The following is a 20,163-nucleotide window of genomic DNA, read 5'->3' as shown; positions in this document are numbered from 1 at the left end:
AGTATTATGGACAGACCATAATTTATCTGTGAAACATTTAGATTGTTTCTCATTTTTTATGTATTGATTTGAAAGAGCAAGAGAGAAAGTGAGTGAGAGAAACATCAATTTGTTGTTCCACTTATTTATTCATTCATTGGTTGATTCTTGTATGTGACCTGACTGGGTACTAAACCCACAACCTGGGTGTATTGGGGATGACACCCGAATACAACTGATTGAGCTAACTGGCCAGGGTATTTCTCATTTTTCATTGTTCTAAATTAGCATAGAAAAATTGGTAATATTGGTTGCCTCCTGGGAGAGCTACTAGAAGCTCTGGGACTCACAGTAGGGCTCTCAGAAACTTTTTTTTTTGAGAGGAGGAGGGGAGACAGTGAGACAGACTCCCACATGTACCCTGACCAGGATCCATCTGGCAACCCCTGTCTTGGGCTGATGTTCGAATCAACTGAGCTATTTTAAGCACCTGAGGCTGATACTCAGACCAACTGAGCTATCCTCAGTGCCTGGGCCAACCCTCGAACCAATAGAGCCAGTGGCTGCCAAAGGGGCAGAGGAAGAGAAGAGGGAAAGAAGCAGATGGTCACTTCTGTGTACCCTGACCGGGAATTGAACTGTGGACATCCATATGCCAGCCCGACGCTCTATCCACTGAGCCAACCAGCCAGGGCCCGGAACTTTTGATTTATTACCACGTGAATGTATCTATCAATTCTTTTAAGAGTCAGTTAAAGTAAAACTAAATGATGTTGGAATTAATGTCTTTATGCATAAAGTTTTGTCAATTTCTTTTTCCCTGTACCAGAGATTCACTGATTAAAACTTCTCTTGAGGCAAAATGACAAGTCACCTTCTAGAAAGTTCAGTCTATCAAGCCTTAAGTTCAACACCCAGAACATCTCCACCTGTGGGGGCTTTCAGAGGCTCAACCCTGTCTCTGTTTGCCTTCCCAGCTAGACCGCAAGATACCCAGGACCAAGAGCTATGTGCCTCAAATGAAGAGGAAGTCTTTGGGGTGGAGAAGCAAAGGAGACCAACGTGTCAAATCCCTCCTGTGAGCTAGACCTACCTATGGCGTGGGGGGGGGGGGGGGGGGGCACATTCATACCACTCATTGAATGTTCCCAAAAAAATCACATCCCCATTTTGTAGTTGAGGAAAGTAAGACTTCACAGAGTGTAGTGATTTGCCCAAGATGGTGGAGCCAGGATTAAAACCAACACGGATCTGGCATCCAACAACAAGAGGAGAGCTCTCTCTCCTTTAAGGCCACTGCCCCTCAAAGTCCCTCTTCCAGTCTCTTGCCTCCAGCATCCCAACAGGTGGCTTCTCTGCTGCCCGTGAACTGTTTCCTCACTCCCTTTGCTGCCAACAACGCCATTCCTCCCTGTCTCCATTATTTTTTTCCTCCTCTTGTGCCTCACACTCCTGAGGCTGGGGAAATGGACAAGGCAGATGGGGAAGGAAGTGGAAATTCTGTGTAATACCATTGTCTGTACCACAAAACTTGTCTTAAGTGCCAGTCCCAGGGGTTTGCTGGAGTTGGTGCGACAGAGGTGGGGCTGAAGGTCAGATTAAATTGGACTAGTAACCCCAGGGGGATACTTGAAAGAGCTTGCTAAAGAAAGCTTCTCCGGCAGAAACGCTGGGCGGCTGAGAAGGGCAGCGGGCGGCACACAGGCCGGTGGCTAGGTCAAGCTGCTCAGTGGGGCTTGGTGGTGACAGGCCTGGGTTCACATGTCCTCCCCCAGAAACCTGAAATCTTGTCTTTTTCCCCCAGTAATGAGTTGGTATAAAAATGGATCTTGAATAAGATTGTCTGCAGTTTTCAAATTTCAAACTGCATTAGTCAAAATATATCAAATTTCCATGTACTGACTTACCACCTGCTCAAAATCTGATCCTTTTCAGCTGGAATACATTGAAATATGAATCACCTCCTGAGAGGAAGAAGGGGAAAGAAGCGGAGGGAAGAACCTCTCCAAATGGGCCAGTGGGCGAACTAGAATCCTGGGCTTCCCAGCCTCCCCCAGCCTCTCCCAGTCTCCCTCCAACAAACGCTCTTCGGGACCCCAAGCCCCTCAGCAACTTCCCTTTGATACCCAGTTTCTAGCTCAAACCCCTGTGCTCTGGCCAGTCTATATCACACTGTGCAGAACACGATGATTTCAAGTCCACCAGCCTTTTCCCTAAGCACCTACTATGTGCTGGGTGCTAGACTCACAGAGAGGCTGACCTCTAATCATACTGTTAAATCTAACAGTGACGCCCTGGCCGGTTGGCTCAGTGGTAGAGCGTCGGCCTAGCGTGCGGAGGACCCGGGATCGATTCCCGACCAGGGCACACAGGAGAAGCGCCCATTTGCTTCTCCACCCCTCCGCCGCGCTTTCCTCTCTGTCTCTCTCTTCCCCTCCCGCAGCCAAGGCTCCATTGGAGCAAAGATGGCCCGGGCGCTGGGGATGGCTCTGTGGCCTCTGCCCCAGGCGCTAGAGTGGCTCTGGTCGCAACATGGCGACGCCCAGGATGGGCAGAGCATCGCCCCCTGGTGGGCAGAGCATCGCCCCTGGTGGGCGTGCCGGGTGGATCCCGGTCGGGCGCATGCGGGAGTCTGTCAGACTGTCTCTCCCTGTTTCCAGCTTCAGAAAAATGAAAATAAAATAAAATAAAATAAAATAAAATAGGCCCTGGCCGGTTGGCTCAGCGGTAGAGCGTCGGCCTAGCGTGCGGAGGACCCGGGTTCGATTCCCGGCCAGGGCACACAGGAGAAGCGCCCATTTGCTTCTCCACCCCTCCGCCGCGCTTTCCTCTCTGTCTCTCTCTTCCCCTCCCGCAGCCGAGGCTCCATTGGAGCAAAGATGGCCCGGGCGCTGGGGATGGCTCTGTGGCCTCTGCCCCAGGTGCTAGAGTGGCTCTGGTCGCAATATGGCGACGCCCAGGATGGGCAGAGCATCGCCCCCTGGTGGGCAGAGCGTCGCCCCCTGGTGGGCGTGCCGGGTGGATCCCGGTCGGGCGCATGCGGGAGTCTGTCTGACTGTCTCTCCCTGTTTCCAGCTTCAGAAAAATGGAAGAAGAAAAAAAAAAAAAAAAAAGTGAATTCACCAAGATTGATGACTACAGGTCAACATTAAAAAAAAATAAAATAAAATAAAATAAAATAAAATAAAATAAAAATAAAAATAAATCTAACAGTGACTTCTTTGTCCTCATCTACTCACTCTTAGCAGCACTGGACACAGTTAGCCCTCCGTTCTGGAAACACTTTTTTCCCTTCCCAGGCAGGGCTCTTCTGTGCTTCCCCTGCCTTTCTGAGAGTCTTCCTCTGCTTGATGTCTAAGGCCTGATTCCCCAGGGCTCAGCCCCTGGACCTTCTCTCTTTCATAGCCACTCCCCTCCCCAGCGCAGCTCACCCAGCCTACGTTTTAAATACTATCTCCACCGGGCAGGGAGGCGCATCAGATGTGTTTCTCAGTCTTAAACTCCAGACCAGCCCACCCAACTGTCCACCTGACATTGCGGTGTGACTATCTAATAAGCAGCTCAAACTCAATGTGTCCCAAAGGTGATTCCCACACAGACTTCCCCATCTCAGTAACTGACTGCATCTCTTTGGTCGCTCAAGCTGAAAATGTATACAGCATTCTCCACTCCTCCTTTTCCTTCCTTCATTTCCTTTAATCCATCAAGTCCCATAATTATACCTTCAAAACAGATCCTAAATCTGTCCATATCACTCCATCCCCACTGCCCACAACCTGTCATCACTACCTGTGCCCACACCACAGCTGCAAGGACCTTCAAAAACAGTAAGTGCTATCGTGTTGCTTTCCTGCTTGAAACCTTCTAGTGGCTTCCCCATGGCATCAGAACACAATGCAAATTCCTTGGCAACCCCCAATGTCCCCATAACCAGCCCCACCACCTCTCCAACCCCGTTCTTGACCATTCTCTCCATCAGCTGCCGCTTCAGCTTTTCTCTTAGACCACGGCAAGCTCATTCCTGCCTTGCGTTTTCTGTTTTACAATAAAATACACATAACATAAAAGGTACCATTTTAAGCATTTTAAACATTCAATTCAGTGGCATTTAGTACATTCACAATGTTGTGCAACCATCACCACTATCTAGTCCTAGAACATTTTCATCACCCCAAAGGAAAACCCCGTAGCCATTAGCAGTCACTCAGTATTCTTCCCCCACCCCAGCCCAGCCCCTGGCAATCATTAATCTGCTTTCTGTCTCTGCGGATTTGCCTAGTCTAGATATTTCACACAAATGGAATGATACAATATGTTTGCACTGACTGGAGCACTCTGCCCCAGGCCCTCGTAGGACCACCTCCTCCTTAGTGTTCAGGCCTCAGCTGGAGCACCACCTCTCTGCCTAAAGCGGAAGCCCCACCCATCCACCCCAGTCACTCTTGATTACTTAAGTACCCTGCTCTATTTCCCCGTTAGCACATAACACTCCCTGAGTGTATCTTGTTTAATTATTTGTTTACATGTTTATCGTTTTTCCCTTGTCTGCTCAGTTCCCTGTGATGTCCCCAGCCCCCAGGACAGTGCCAGGCACCTGGGAGGCGCTCAACAATTATTCGCAGATTGAATGAGCAAGTGCACTCTGTGATGGAGCCAACCACAGCGCTATGGAAACGGGAGTGAGGGAGGAAGCAAGCCGTGCTTCCCTCGGAGTCACCAAGGGAAGGCAGCCTCCAAGAGTGAATGGGAGCACCCCTGGCATTCTACAGGGAAAAGGTGGGGGCACTCCAGGTGGCAGGAAGTGCATGGCCAGAGGCCTGGAGGCATGAGAGGACAAGCCTCCTAGGCTGTCTTCTCTAGTTTGCAAATTGTCCGCTAATTGTTTCCCCAGACGTTCATGGAGAAGAAACACAGGATATGTCTGGGTTTGATATAAGATGTTAAGTACTGAGAGGAAAAAAAGAATAGTCTTTTTATGTGTTTCTACCCCCATCCCCCACATCCGCAACCCTGGTATTAGAGTGAGCTGGATACCCACCCCACAGACACAAAGGAAAACAGACTGGTTCCAAGTTTTCTAATTTTGTCATCCTGCAACCACCTTTAAGAGAGATGGGACAGTGGGTGGGGATGATGATGTACATTACAGATAATTGTCCATTGTGTTTTGAGTGCAGGGGTGGGGCTCTCAGGAGGGGGCAGAGCTAGGATAGACTTGTGCCCCCCACCCCCCTCCTTGGCCTTACCTTTCTGAGCTGAGCCACCGGCCCCTCTGGGCACCAGGCTGCCTGTGAGCCCTGTGTCCTTCATTTCTCCTGATTGAATCAGTCCTGGCTGACCCAGGCCCTGTGGCTCTGGGAGTCAGCTCAGCTTCCAGGAGGAGAGGCCTTTCCCCAAAGCTGGGAGGCTCAGGAGGGCAAACTCAATTGTGTGCAAGGCAGGAACCATTAACCTGTCTGTGGACCTGTTCCCACCCTCTCTCCGCTCTTCCAGCCTGGCCTATCTAGGCTGCTCTGTGGGATCCCAGACTCCTACCATCCCAAGGGCCCCCTGCTGCTCCTGAGCTGTGCCCAGCCTGCTGTCTCTCAGTGCTCATAGGTTCCATCACCTCTGCCTCCAGATCAGAGTAGATTTTGAGTTAGGAAGGAAAACAAATGTGTGGGGAATTTGTTCCCTTCTCGGAGGTAAGTCTGGCTCTTGGCCATTCCCACCTCTCAACTTTCGGGTACAATTGGACCTTAGGAATCCTAATGAGGAAGAGACCTTGAAAGCCAGCAGGACCATTTGAGCAAAGAAGTCTGAGACCTCAAATACTGAGGGTGTGGTCTAGAGCTGCGCCATCCAGTGTGGTAGCCACAACCCATTACGGCTTCTGAACACTTGAAATGTGGTTATCTCAAAGACTTAGTATGAAAGAGAATGCTTGTCATACTGATTACGTGTTGAAATGATAAATTTTGAATATATCAGGTTAAATAAAAATATTTTAAAATAATTTCATCTGTAACTTTTAATTTTTTTAGCATGGTTATTAGAAAATTTAAAGTAGGCCCTGGCCAGTTTGCACAGTGGATAGAGCATCAGCCCGGCATAAGGACATCCCAGGTTCGATTCCCAGTCAGGGCACACAGGAGAAGTGACCATCTGCTTCTCTTCCTTTCCCTCTCCCCCTTCTCTCCCTCTTCCCTTCCTGCAGGCAGTGGCTCAACTGGTTCAAGCATTGGCCTCAGGTGCTGAGGATAGCTCAGTTGATTTGACATCGGCCCCAGACAGGTTGCTGGATGGATCCCAGTCCGGCCGCATGCAGGAGTCGGTCTCACTATCTCCCCTCCTCTCACTTAAAAAAAAATTTTTTTTTTAAGTACATACAGCTCACACTTCTACTGGACAGAACTGGTCTGGAATGATGGACACAGGCTCCAGGTGGGCACATGGGTTCTTGCCCTTTGGGCAGAAAAACAACAGAAAGAGGGCAAAGCAGGGATGTCCGCAGGGTCTTGTTGCTTAGAGGAAACATCTCCACATCCCTCAAAGGGCTCTCCTGCGTGAGTGCAGCTGGAAGACCAGTGGTACCAAGGATGTGCCCTGAAAGGTCCTGCAGACAGCTCCCAGAAAGGGGCAGGGCAGGAGCGGAAGCAGGGGAGGCTTTGCTGTCATTCACTGCTCCAGCACTGCACAGCTGGAGCACCTACCTGGTGCCAGGTGCAGCATGGGCACTGAGGACACTGCTGTGGCAGGACAGCCCTGGTGGCTGCCTTAGAGGGCTTTCATAGCGGTGGCAGGCCCACAGACAGCTGTGGCCTCCAAGGAAGAGGGCCAGTGGCCGGGGTGTACCCAGGAATTTGAGAGCCCAGGAGGCAGTTCTGAGTAGAGAGCAAACAGAACTGTATGAGAAGGCCGTTGCAGCAGATGCCCAACCCGAAATGCGACAGACCTGAGAAAGGAAAGAGGAGAGGAAGAAGAAATAAAGGAAGACAAGAAAGAGGCAAGACAGGGAGAGAGAGAGAGATGGGGGGCCCAAAGAAAGCAAGGTGCCTTTTTGGGGTGTGGGCTCTTGTGCCAAGGAACTGACGAGGTTCCATTAGGAGAAGGGTCTGAGTGGCTGGTGGAAGGATGACCGGAATGGGGCTGAAGGAGCTGATTGGAGGCTTCTGCCTGGGAACGGGAAGGGGGTAAAGGTAGTAGGAGGCTTCCCAGGTTAACATGCCATCCCTGAAGCAGGGAGCCACGGGTGGAACCACACGGGGACAAGCCAGGAGCCTGAAGAGGGAGGAGGCTGTCATGGGACTGCTGGGCAGGCCGGGCTGGGGCCACTCGTCTTCTCCTATACCTCCCCGGAGCACCCTGAACAGTAAACAGCGTGTTTACCGTGGAGGAGGAGGGCGGGTTGGGAGCACTTCTGAGTGCATCTGGCTGACCCTCAAGGCTGCTCAGGGTAGAGCTGGCCTGGGGCCTCTCCCAGTGGCTCTCCTGGTAAAGGCCCGGCCACTCTGTGTGTTCAGGCCTCAAGGGACACATGTCACCATAGAGGACTGTGGCTTCTGTCTTCTCCCCACCCCAGAAAGGGATAACTTGTTCACTCTCCTGCTTCAAAGCCCAGATCATCCTTTCAGACTCTCCGTTAAAGCTCCCACTTCCTGCTGCAGGACAGGGCCAGCTTGCTGATGCAGCTACGACGAGGAACAAATCAGGGCTCCTCCAGAACTAATGAATGACCGGAGCCTTCCGCTCAGGTCAGCAGCCCTCACCAGCCTCCTCAGTCCTCGTGATGGCTCATTATTCCAGCAGTCCCAGGTGACAGGTGGAATTTTCCCCAACATTGCCTAATTACATTCCAGCTCTACTGATACAGTGACATGTGTCCAAGCTGCACAGACTCCCGGTGAGACAGAGAGGAGAAGGTTCACGGTGAGTGTGGGAAGTGTTAATCCTGAGGTGTGCTTGGAGAGCTGTTGTGCCATTTGAGGACTCTCCCACACCCCTGTCTGGAGCAAGCCCCATTCCGGTGACTGAGAACTAGCCCCGAGGCCAGAGGGGCAGATAGAGGAGGCTTCAGAGGGAGGACTTGGGGGAGCAGTGTGCAAGAAAGTGTGCTTCCGGATGGCCTGCCCCAAGGAACAGGAGCCAGAGTCTCAGGAGCCTGTCACCTTCACACAGGGACCCCCTAGAAGGATTTCATCCCTGGAGCTTCTTTGCATGTTCCCAGCTTGGGAGAGTCCCTGGGATGGAGGAGGGCAGGCTCTGTCTTCGGGGCCTCTGTCTGGCTGGCTCCAAGTCTCACAGACTGTACACACCCACTAACGGAGTCAAGGGACACTGAGTTGAGTTTAGAAGCTCCTGGAAGACAGAGCAGACTCCTTTGCCCCCTCCTGTCCCTCCAATCCCTGTTCTGTCCACCCACTGGTATGGGTGCGGCCGCAGGTCCCTGGCTCACAATCGAAGCTGGTCTCAGCACTGTGGCTGCCCCAGCATTATTCTTTGTGTTACTTTAGAGCTTCCTCTCCAATCCCCCTCAATGGCCATTCCCCTCCTTCCTAAAAGCCCTATGGTTGGTCTCCAGGCCTAATTCTTCACCTCTCAGCATCCTCTCAAAGCCTTCGGCCTGAGGCTGGCTCTGGTCCTGCCCTCTCACTGTTCCTTACCCCGGAGTTTCAATTCAGATGCCTATAGGGACCAAGTGGGAAACAGGAATGGGTGAGATGGGAAGGTAGGGTGGGGCAGGTGGTGTCCTGGAAGTCAGGCCCATCAGTCCTGAAGGCCCCAGGCTCCAGCCACTGCTGCTCTGCACAGAGGAGGACCCTGGGTTAGCAGATATTTAGATTTTGCCAAAGACTGGGAATCAGGATTTTTATATGCAATTAGTTGATAGCAAATTAAAAAAAGACAACGAAACCCCACACACACCGTGTGAGCCAAAATAGCTCTACCTACAGCCTGATTCCACCCAAGGCCAAGGTTTCTGACAGTTGCCTCCCTTGTCTGCTGTGTCGTCTCAGTCTGTCTCCAGCATCTCCAGTTCCCCGCCCATACTATCGACTGCTCCCTCTCTGCCAGTCAAGTCTCCCATTGAAGAACAAATCTCACCTACCACAACCTCCCTGCAGCTACCACCTCTTTCCTCCCTCATAGGCAAACTGCTTGAAGGCCTGTCTCCATGCAGCAGGCCCACTTCTTCTCCCTTCTCTCAACTCCTCAAGCCCCTGCACCTGGAATTCCACCCCTTTCTCATGTGCAAACTCCTTGCATGGGTCCAAATCCAACAGTTTCCAGTCATTAATGACTCAACTGCTCCTAGGGGCAGGGCATCCCTTGAAATTTCCTCCCTCAATTTCCCTGACACAACTCCCTCCTGGATGGACTCCACTGTGGGTCTACTTTACATTCCTCTTCAGCTTCTCACAGACACCTCTACCTCTTGTCCTTCTACCCACAGTCCTTGGGGGCCACCATGAACCAGGCATACTGATCCTCCTCCTAGTGCCCTCCCAGCTCCAAATCCAAATCTCTAGTGACTCCCTGCATGTGTTCCCTGGGATTCCCAGACTCTTCCCACTCAACATCCCCAAAACCACCATCCCCCTCCAAACCTGCTCCCCTCTTCCTGGGTCACTTCCTCGGCCTGCAGAAAACCTGGGCTCTGCCTTCTCTCCTCTGGAGTCCAATTCACAGGTCCTATACTTTCTGCCTCTGGAACTCTCCATCGATGCTACAGCTGCCTCCTCAGCAATCCTGTGCTCACCCTTGCCCCCCACTCCTCATCTTCTCCATCTGAAGAGTTCTTTTTTCTTTTTCTTTTTTTAAGTGAGAGGAGGAGAAATAAAGAGACAGATTCCTGCATGCTCCCCAACAGGGGTCCACCTGGCAACCCCATCTTGGACCAATACTCAAATCAACCAAGCTATTTTTAGCACCTGAGGCTGACATGCTCAGGCCAACTGAGTTATCCTCAGTGACTGGGCCAATGCTCAAACCAATCAAGCCACTGGCTGCAGGAGAGGAAGAGGGAGAGAAGGGAAAGAGGGAGGGGGTGAGAGGCAGATGGTAGCTTCTCTTGTGTGCCCTAACCAGGAATCGAACCCAGGACATCCATCCATATGCTGGGCCAATGCTCTATCCACTGAGCAAACCAGCCAGGGCTGAGGAGTTTTTGTTAAACTCAGCTTTGATTATATCACTTCAGGTGTCTGTGATCCTTCTTTTGGGAGGACATCTGACTCTGTCTAGTACCCTGGGTCCTAAGCCAACACTCACCACCTGTCACGAGTCCAGCCAGGTCAGCCTGTTGCAGTCTCTCATACATGCCTTATTCTCTTCCGTCCTGGGGCCCCAGGGTCATGCTGTCCCCTCCACCTGGGATACTCCACCTTCCTTCATCTACTTGCTACTTCTCGCATGTTCTTCAAACTTGGCAAAGGCTAGAGAAGGATCCTCCCCACTTTGGACTTACCTAGACCACTCTGTTCATTCAACATGGAATCATAACTATCAGTTTGCATGTAGGTTTCTATTGTTACATGATAGATACAACAATTCCAGACCACATATAAAAATAGAACTCTGACACCCTATTCTGTGTTAACCAGCCCAAGAAACCATCCCATTATCTACAATAACCAACAAAAGAAGCCAGCCTGCTCCTTGTAGGAAATCAGAGCACATCTCTAGCAAATAGTCCAAGATGCCAAATAGTAACCCTGTCACAATCAGCCCCAAATGTTCAGGACTTAATTAGCTTCCCTAAATTTTGTTCCCACTTCCAACTTAGTACCAACCAGAACAAAACAAAAATGCACCCCTAACTGATCGCAGAGGACTCCCTCCCTCCCTTCCTAGTTAGCCAGCCTCCGGCTTCCCCCTGCCAGCAGACTCCAATCAGGGAGCCTTTCCTTTTTTCTTTCTTTTTTTTTAAAATTTAATTTATTGTGTTTACATAGATTCTAGTGTTGCCCCGATTGCACCCGCCCTCCCCCGTATTCCCTGAACATCCTTTTTTCTACTATTAGATGTGCCCACTCCTCCACCTGCCTTTGAGCCCCTGCCAAATGTAAGTGACAATGGCTGATTCCATCGGAACAGCAAGCTCTGAATAGCTTTTACCTGTTCTCATTTAGTTCGTCTCCATTTCTTTCCACACTGGTAACAGCCATTCTAAACTTGAGGGCTTAAGTCAAAACCATTTCATACCCTCATGGCTCAGTGGACCAATGGGTTCCACAGGGTGGTTCTTCTGTTGTTCTCATTTGGGGTTTCTCCTGTGGTTCCAGCCAGACCGTGGCAGGTGCCGGGGTCATCTGAACTAAGACGCTGGAAGGCCTGAGCCTGTCTCAGTCTCTATGGGACTCTGATATGATCTGTCTAGCAAGGTATCGGATCCATCTTTTAAAAAAAATTTTTTAATTTTTGTTTTTTGTTTTTTTTTTTTAGAGAGAGAGAGAGGAAGGGAAAGAGAGAGATTGACTTGTTCCACTTATCCATACATTTATTGGTTGATGCTTATATATGTGGTGGGGATCGAACCCCCAACCTTGGCATATCAGGACAACACTCTAACCATCTGAGCTTCCCAGCCAGGACTAGCCAGACTTCTTACATAATGTCTCAGTTCTCCCAATACCACAAAAGTGAGCCTGCTGGCTTCCTTCAGGCTTGGGACTGGAACCGGCACAGCCTCACTTCTGCTCAATCTCTCTGAGTTAATCAACGTGGCCAGCCCGATTCCATGTGGGAGGGAAGCTCACAAGGGCAGGAGAGCAGGAGGCTTGCAGGCCATCTCTGAAGACTGGCTGTGCACATCTTCCTTCCCACTGACACTAGGCTTGGTCTCTGGGTCCTCAGCCACTAGCAGGGGCCTGGCTGAGCCAGTGCTCAGCATGCTTGATGAGCCAGTGAATGAATGAAAGGATGGTGGGTCAAACAGATGGAGAGAAAGGTTCCATGCTGGCTTCCCTGCCCCCAGGTCCACACCACCATGTTTTTTTTCACATAAACACCGCTCTCTGCTGCTTAACACATCTCTATTTTTAAACCTCTCAAGCAGCGAGTGGTGCTTAACATTTTTTGAATCAGGGACCCTTAGGGAATCTCATGAAAGCTACAGGAGACCCTCTCTCTAAAGAAGTGTGACTCTGTATAATCACTCACAATTCTGCAGAATTCAATGACAGCTACCAGGGACTGTGTGCAGTGCAGCAACCCACTGCCTACGTATTACCCCAAAACACGCTGCAGGTAAACACTGCCGTTTAGTTCTATTTTATAGATGAGAAGGCTGAGGCTCAAAAGGATTAAGGAATAACTAGAAAGTGGCTCTCGAATCCAGAGTAGGCAGTTCTGACCGACTGCAAAGCCCATTCTCTCCCAGCCACTGCTCCATACAACTTCAGGTGGTTCCAGCATGCTCTGAAGTTTGCCTGTGAACCTCAGCATAAGAATTCCCTCTTTGCCCTGGCCGGGTAGCTCAAATGGTTAGAGCATCATCCAAATATGTCAAGGTTGTGGGTTCAATCCCTGGTCATGGTCCATATAAGAATCAACCCATAAATGCATAAATAAGTGAAATAACAAATTGATGTTTCTCTTTCTATCTCTTTCTTCCTCTCTCTATAGAATCAATGAAAAAAAAAAAAAAGAACTTATTCTATAAGGGCTTTCAAAGTCCTGCTTCTGAATCTAAGTACCTTACCTGGCTTCAACACTTCAAATAAGCAAGAGCCACCCTAAGCTCTTCCCCTGGATTTCCGGCTATTCCCAGACCACACCTATTACCCCCTTCAGCCTGGCCACCTCTGACCCTTCTCACCTTGAGGTCCTCCTCCTGAAATGCCCTCTCTACTCTGTCTTCACCCAAAGGTCAAGGCTTCCCCCTGGAGTTTTCCTGACAGACTGCCCCAGACCAGTGTCTGTTTATCCCTCTCTCACTTGGGCTCTCATCACTTCCCAACTTAGCTGTGATCCCCTTGGGAGCAGAGACCCTACCCTGTGTCCTTCTCAACTTCCTAGACAGACACTCACAGTAAACACTAACGGTTCACACTCTTCCCCAGGCCCATTTTCTCTGTTATCCTTTTGGTTCCTGGACCTTCAAACCAAAAAACTAAATGAGACTCCAGAGGAGAGCAGGCCTAAAAGGGGCTGGCGCTGGATGTGTCTGCTTTATGCAGAGAAGCAGCAGCTGAAGCGGTTTCACAATCAAGCCCAGGGTCCCACCCCTTGGCTGCTCCAGCTGGGATATCCCCTGTCATTGGTTTCTTTTGCATTCTCAGGGGACACAATGTTGTGTGAAATCTGTGGTTGCTTTGTTTCCCAATAACAATCAATAAGGATGAAAAAGAACGTGCATCTATCAGTGGGATGGGCAGCTTCTCTGGGATCTCACAGGACAAAAGAAACACGAACTTCTTGAGTCTCACGTGATTTTATTCTCCTGGTATTCCCGGTCAGCAGTGCCTAGCTCATGGACAGAAAGCAGAGAGTAGGATGCAAGGCTGCCTTAGGCCCAAGGACAGAGTTGACCAGCACCCCTCCCCCCCCCCAAAAAAACCCCATTTCTATCCCTGCAGGCTAAGGTTACTGTCCTCCAGGCCCTGGGTCAAGCACTTTGCACGCACTTTCAACCATCCAAGCAAACTGCTCGATAGTAAAATTCATTTTAAAGGTGAGGGCACCAAAGCTCTGAGAGGTAAAAGACTTACTTAGGACTGCTGTCTGTCAGGGGTCATTAGGTAATTTAAGGACAATTGACAAAGGTGTATGCAGGGTCCAGAGAATGCACAAGGACAGTAATGAACAGGCAAGAAACCACCAATGCTAACAGCCCTTAGCATGAAAGGGGAGGGAAGAGATGAGAAATCAGAACCCTAACAGAAGCTGTGAGGAGAGGACCCCAAACAAGAGCTGAGACCTCAGTCAGGGATGAAACCAGCCTTTAGGGAGGGAGCTGTATACCCAGCAATCACTCTCCTCTCTCCCCTGATCACGTGCCAGTGCCCCTCATTGGCAGAACCCAAAGCCCAAGGGCAAGAGCCCACAGGTGTGACATCCAGGTCAGCCTTTGGGCACAGTGTCAAAAGTAGGGGGTGGGAATTACAAGCAGACTTCCCTAGCACTTTCACCAGCTTGAAAGTGGCAGAGCCTGCATTCAAACTCAGGTTTGGAGGCAGGCATGTAGCCCTTCCATGACCATATTCCCATGGGTGGAAGCCAGAGTCCCAGAGGGGTTTACACTTAAGTCTGGGGCCCCCCACAGCCCTGAGTATTGGCATCCCTGTCAACTCCAAGCATTGTGGTCTACACAGTTCTGAGCCCCAAATGGACCTTCTGGTTCTTTGAGATATGGGGTGGGAGGTTTGAGGAAATCGCCAGCAGAGGGGAATTATGGGTCTACAATTAACTTAAAAGCTCTTATTAGCATCTTGGCCTAAGAGGCCCCAAACACCCACACAGAATTGGGCCTTCCTCATGCCACCTGGCTTCCAGCTTGGAGCGAGCTAAGGCTCTGCAATTCAGAGCATCAGCAAAGAGCACAGCCCCTTTGGGTGGCAGGGTTAGGCTGCACCCCTGTGGCAAGAGGCTCAGGCTGAGCTAATGCCACATCATCTCACCGAACCCTGCTCCATTTGCAGATTTATTAAACCGAGAGCCAATTCTGACACAGTTTCTTTCAAGTGGTTCTACCTTGCAGGTGTGCGAAATTTATTTGAGATTAAAAAGAAATTACAGAGAGAGCACAATCTTCAAAGCCCACCTCTGAGACCAGAAAGAAATAAAAACAGTAGCCCGTACAAATGTGCAATTAAGTTTCCAAATACTTAGGAGCCATGAGCAATGCCAGCTCCACAGAGAGCAAGTCTTTAAGGCAATTTTCTTGAACTCTATTCAGCATTCACTCAAAATGCTTTTTAAAAATAACATATGATTTTCTTCCCTCTCCAACGGCTCCCTTGTTCTTCCTCTTCCAGGTAAGAGCAAGCCAGCTCTGGAGTGAGAAATGTAGTCGCTCATTTAGATAGCGGACGAGGGACCATAATTCCACAAAGGCAGATAAGAAAGCCAAGAAGCCTGACCAGGCGGTGGCGCAGCGGATAGAGCGTCGAACTGAGAGGCAGAGGACCAGGTTCGAGACCCCGAGGTCACCAGTTTGAGCACGGGCTCATCTGGTTTGAGCAAAAGCTCACCAGCTTGGACCCAAGGTCGCTGGCCCGAGCAAGGGCTTACTCAGTCTGCTGAAGGCCCGCAGTCAAGGCACATATGAGAAAGCAATCAATGAACAACTAAGGTGTCGCAACAAAAACTGATGATTGATGCTTCTCATCTCTCTCCGTTCCTGTCTGTCTGTCCTTGTCTATCCCTCTCTCTCTGTCCCTGGAAAAAAAGAAAAAATAAGAAAGCCAAGCATTCCTGCCCACCGGTGGAATCCTCCTGTAGTGTGGGAAGCGCCAGGGGCGGGGGGCTGGCCCTGGGGTACTTCACCCATCCATAGAAGGACACAGTTCCAGAGATGGGACTTGGCTCTGAGGAGGTGTTGATCCACAGCCAAGGCTGGTTTTGACAAACGTCCTCTTCCCCAGATGGAGATTTGATTCCCTGTGAGTGGGGGAAGGCTCCTTCTGCTGTAAGGGCTGCTAAGAATTAAAAATTCCTCTTTCTCCCTGGGGTTCAGTGAGCTACAAGGAGGTACAAGATAGAGTCAACACTGCAGTGGGACAGACCGTGCACACAGCAACAGTGTGACTCTGGGCAGGTGGCTTGGCCTCCTTGAGCTATGAAATGAGACACTTTACAGGGCTTTAGGGGGGAATGTGTGGTTTATATATAAGAGCACCTGGTAAGTTATATTCCCTGGGAGGAAGGCAAAAACCACTGCAGCTAGGGCTCAAATCATCACCTTAGTCTGGAAAATGCCACCACCCAGTAACCAGAACACGGAGCCAGAGGTGCCACCATGCAGAGAAACAGCACAGTTTACAGCTGAAAGCTCAACTTTTGGATGGGATGCATCATTTAGTGTGCATATGCGCCTTGGCCAAAGCCCCTAGCTTCTCTGAACCTCAGTTTTCCCATCTGTGAAATGGGAACATTAATACCAGATCAAATGAGCCAATCTACATAAAGTGCTTAGCTAGCACCTGGCACAGAGTGAGTGCTTAATAAGCAGTTATTTTGTTATCATAATGCCCTCCCAGATCAGACTCCATGGGCTAAAATGTATTAATAATAACATTTTGTTTCTTTGTATTTATTTCTGCAGTTACTTTCTATTTATGGCAAGTGATACTGAATCTCCATTTACAGGAGTGTTACCAACTTTCCTTTTAAAATACATTTATTTAAGCTTAAAGTGGGTCAATATAATAGAAGAAAAAGTGAAAAAATAGTACAGTGACTCACACATGGGTGAGACACTGGGAAGGTATGAGGCAGAGACCAAAGTTTGGGAAACACCCAGGTAATAACCTGTGCGTAAAGCCAGAATCCAGGCCCAAATGGTGCCCCACATCAGTGGGGGGATTGAGTCGGTTCGCATTTAGTTCCATAGAACTGATACCTTTTTTGTTGAGTTCAGCAAACTGGTTGTTTGTTTGGTTTTTGTGACAGAGAGAGAGGGACAGACAGATAGGGAGAGAAAGACAGGAAGGGAGAGAGATGAGAAGCGTCAATTCTTCCTTGTGGCATCTTAGTTTTTTATTGATTGCTTCCAGCGAGCCAGTGATCTTGGACTCAAGCCAGCAACCATGAGGTCATGTCTATGATCCCACACTCAAACCGGTGGCCTCAGGGTTTCGAACCTGGGTCCTCTATATCCCAGTCTGACACTCTATCCACTGCACCACTGCCTGGTCAGGCACTAACCGATTGTTAAAATGGCACTTTTAATCAGGGTTCTCTCTAAGGTGGGCAGCTGGGCAGCTGTCCAATGTGGACATCACAAATATACATTCCTTACTCTTTTTTTAACGTTCATCTGCTGAACAGTGTATTCTAAGTACCCATAATAATGTTCATTGTGTCCATAGGTGAAAAAATTGCAAGTGAGGGCACCAATTAAAAAGCAAAATGGAAATATCTTAAATAACAATTTTATTGTTTTTTGTCATGTATTAAATATCTTTTCATTAATATTTTTAAAATCTTATAACAATTTAGTTTTGTGTACCTCTTTTATGGTCCTTATTTAAGAATTAAGTGCATGAAATAATAAATTACCTTTTGGTATATCCTTTTTTATACTTAAAACAGTTATTAGGGCAGAGAACCCGTTGTTAAATTATTTGAATCCCACCACTGCCCACACCCACCCCATGGCCATTCCAAAGTTGTTCAGAGGCCAGCGACCTTCGAGCCTGTCCTTCCCAACCTTCGGGGCTCTCCCTGGATCCACCATCTTGTCTCAGGCGTTAGTCCCCAGCTCCACTGATGAGTTTTCCAAAATGAGGACGCTGAGAAGAGCTGGCCAGGCCCCCTGCTGCCTGCCTCGCTGGGGGCCCCCGGAGAGAACCACGGATCCTGAGGCCGGTCTGGCCGGAGACCGCTCCTCTCGGGGGCTGAGCTGGGGGAGGGGGAAACCGGCCCGGGAAGGAAAACTAAATCCTTCCACGGCTTCAAGGAAAGGCTTGGAGCAGCTAGGAAATAAACACCATCCTGGCTCTCGCTGCCGAGGTGTTACAACTCGGTCCCAGTTGCCTGGCAACCGTGCAGGTGTGTGATAGGGCGAACGGCGTTCCCAGGGAGCCAACCAGGGCCCTCCGGGCAGGCCCAGGTGGGCGCTGGGGCGGGGAGGGGGGCGGGAGGCGACGGGTCTGCAACCGCAGCCGCACCGCATCCTGCATCCCGCACCCCGCTTCCCGCGTCCGCTAGTGCGTCCCGCCACCCTCCTGCTGCTCTTCCTGCCCCTCTCGGAGAGGGAGGAACCACCTTTGCCTCTGAGGGTCGAGGTTTGGGCGGTTTCCAGGCGCTGGCACTCGTGCTTCTACCTCCACTGCTGTCTTTAGCCGGTGTTGGGTCATTGGCTTCGGAATCGAAGTCCTAGAGCCCGACCCTCTTATAAGGCTCCCCCATCACTTCGGACTAAACCCATTATTTCAGAGAAACTCAGGAATGGGGATGGGTGGCACCTTCTGTCTGGTATCTGGGCTCTCCTTTGGCACACAAATACCCTTTCTTCTGTCCCCAGAGATGGTGCTAATGGAGCGGAGAAGCATTCAGTGGAGGAATTCAGTGGACTCCTGCAATAGCCATCCAAGTGGAAGCATTCAGGTGGGTTCTGCCGCCAGGAATAGTGGCTGAGAGGGCTGGATTGGAATTAGGCCTGCATTTGAATTCCAGCCCCTGACTGGCTGACTGTAACTTTGAGCAAGTCAAGTAACCTCAGTTTTCACATCTGTAAAATGGGGGGGGGGGGCAGAACCCACTATATAGGGCTGCTGTGGGAATTACATAATACACATAGAACATTTAGTGCAGTGCTTGGCAAATTTTTGGTCCTTAATCTCAGAAAAAGAAATAGTTCCATTAGGGCCTGCTATTTCCACCAGGCACAAGTCACAGAGTCACAGAATTGCTGAGTAGATGCCCACCCAGAGCATATCATGTCCCAACCACCCCTCCTTCCAGTAACCTGTACAGATGGCCTCTTAGAGGTGGGATGCAGTGAAGGATGGTGGGTACCCTGCTACCCATGTGGTGGCCAGACCCAGCCAGCAGAAGGTGTAGCCTACTGGCACCATTTACAACCATCCTAAAGAAACGAGTGAGGGAGCAGCTGGTGGGGACAATCAATGTTCACACTCTCCTGGCCAGGCCCTGCCTTTTCTCTCTCCTTCTAAGGTAGCATTTTCCACGTGGTCCTCATCAGCCTGCACTAAGGACTTGCCTTCCCAGGTCAGTGGTTACTTACATGCAATTCAGCAAGGCAGGGCATTCCCCCCAAACACACACACACACACACACACACACACACCCTTCAGGAAAAAAATATGGAGAGGGAAGCAGGCCAGCCCATTCCAGCCTTTTGTTCAATGGGGCAGCCCTTCTCTTTGGACAGTACACCTCCTTCCTCCACACCTCCTTCTTCCATCCTCTACCTTCTCGGCCTTCCACTTCCAAGGCAAGTAGTCAAGCAGGCAGGCCAAGTGTGAAAGTGATCCTGCGATTCCTGTCACTCCTGCTGGGACATATGTGAAGCAGGAAATCTCTGTGACTGAGGCAAACCCCATCCAGCCTCTGGTAGGCTCCTGGGAAGCCTTTATGAGCTTCAGAAGCTGAATTCGTCCCATACTCTCAGGCCTGGGGGTTCCTCCAAATCCCTGTATTCCAAATCCACTTGGCTCAAATGTGCTTTCTTAAAAAGATTAATTTTTCCCTGGTTGGCTCAATGGTAGAGCATGTGGATATCCCGGGTTCAATTCTCGGTCAGGGTACACAGAAGAAACACCCATCTGCTTCTCTCTCCCTCTCACTCCTCTCTCTCTCTCTCTCTCTCTCCCCCCACCCCCACTCCTGCAGGCATGGCTCTATTGTTGGCCTCTGGCTCTGAGGCTAGCTCCAGGACCTCCACCTCAAGCCTAAGAGGAGCTTGGTTGCTGAGCAACAGAGCAACACCCCAGATGGGCAGAGCATCACCCCTTAGTGGGTTTGCCAGGTGGATCCCGGTGGGGGTGGATGTGGGGGAGTCGCTTATCTCTGCCTCCCGTCCTCTCACTGAATAAAAAATAGATAAATAAATAAAAGTAAAGATTAATTCCATGGACTCCCAGGCAGTCTTTGACATTAATGTTTACATGGGGTTTTTAAAGGCTTCTTCCAGTGAAAGCTAACATATTAATATGTAAACAGTTGTGCTTGACTCTGCTTTGGTGTTTGGGCTCCTCTCCCCACTTGCTTCTTTATAGTTTTTTTATATTTTTCAAATTTTCCACAGATGCCATGTTTTACTTTTATAGTAAAAAATAAAAATAAAAATAAACAAAAACAAAAGATTAATGGGGCTGTTCAGCAATCTGTTTAAGTTCTTATCGGAAACGTAGCAGGGTTTCCCTAGGGGACAGGACTGGCCCCTGTCCCTGGTTCCAGGCTGCTTTTGGGAGCCACGTTGGGAAAGAAGGGCAGGGAGGCACTGATGGGACAAAGTGTTTCCGATGAGCCCCCTGTGACCCTGCTGGCGAGCAGCTGTGGTCATAGTGGGCAGCA

At 50.0% G+C, this 20,163-nt stretch overlaps 1 protein-coding gene and 1 long non-coding RNA gene across 4 annotated transcripts in view; one reads left to right on the top strand and one right to left on the bottom strand.

Annotated features, from left to right (window-relative positions):
* RTN4RL1 (reticulon 4 receptor like 1) overlaps positions 1 to 20,163 on the bottom strand; it is a 78,467-nt gene that overhangs the window by 18,565 nt on the left and 39,739 nt on the right. The gene's annotated exons all lie outside the window — the stretch shown is intronic.
* LOC136393635 (uncharacterized) lies at positions 17,328 to 19,636 on the top strand. 3 transcript variants are annotated; one of them, XR_010749114.1, is made up of 3 exons: positions 17,328 to 17,673; positions 18,149 to 18,231; positions 19,480 to 19,636. It is a non-coding gene; the product is annotated as an uncharacterized lncRNA (long non-coding RNA). The 3 variants fall into 3 exon arrangements; XR_010749115.1 differs by lacking the exon at positions 17,328 to 17,673 and adding an exon at positions 17,792 to 17,831; XR_010749113.1 differs by lacking the exon at positions 17,328 to 17,673 and adding an exon at positions 17,805 to 17,909.

This window comes from Saccopteryx leptura, chromosome 2, assembly GCF_036850995.1.
Source record: "Saccopteryx leptura isolate mSacLep1 chromosome 2, mSacLep1_pri_phased_curated, whole genome shotgun sequence".
Classification (NCBI taxonomy): Eukaryota; Metazoa; Chordata; class Mammalia; order Chiroptera; family Emballonuridae; genus Saccopteryx; species Saccopteryx leptura.
Note: the sequence above shows the minus strand (reverse complement) of the source record. Positions and strands in the feature narration are given on the sequence as shown.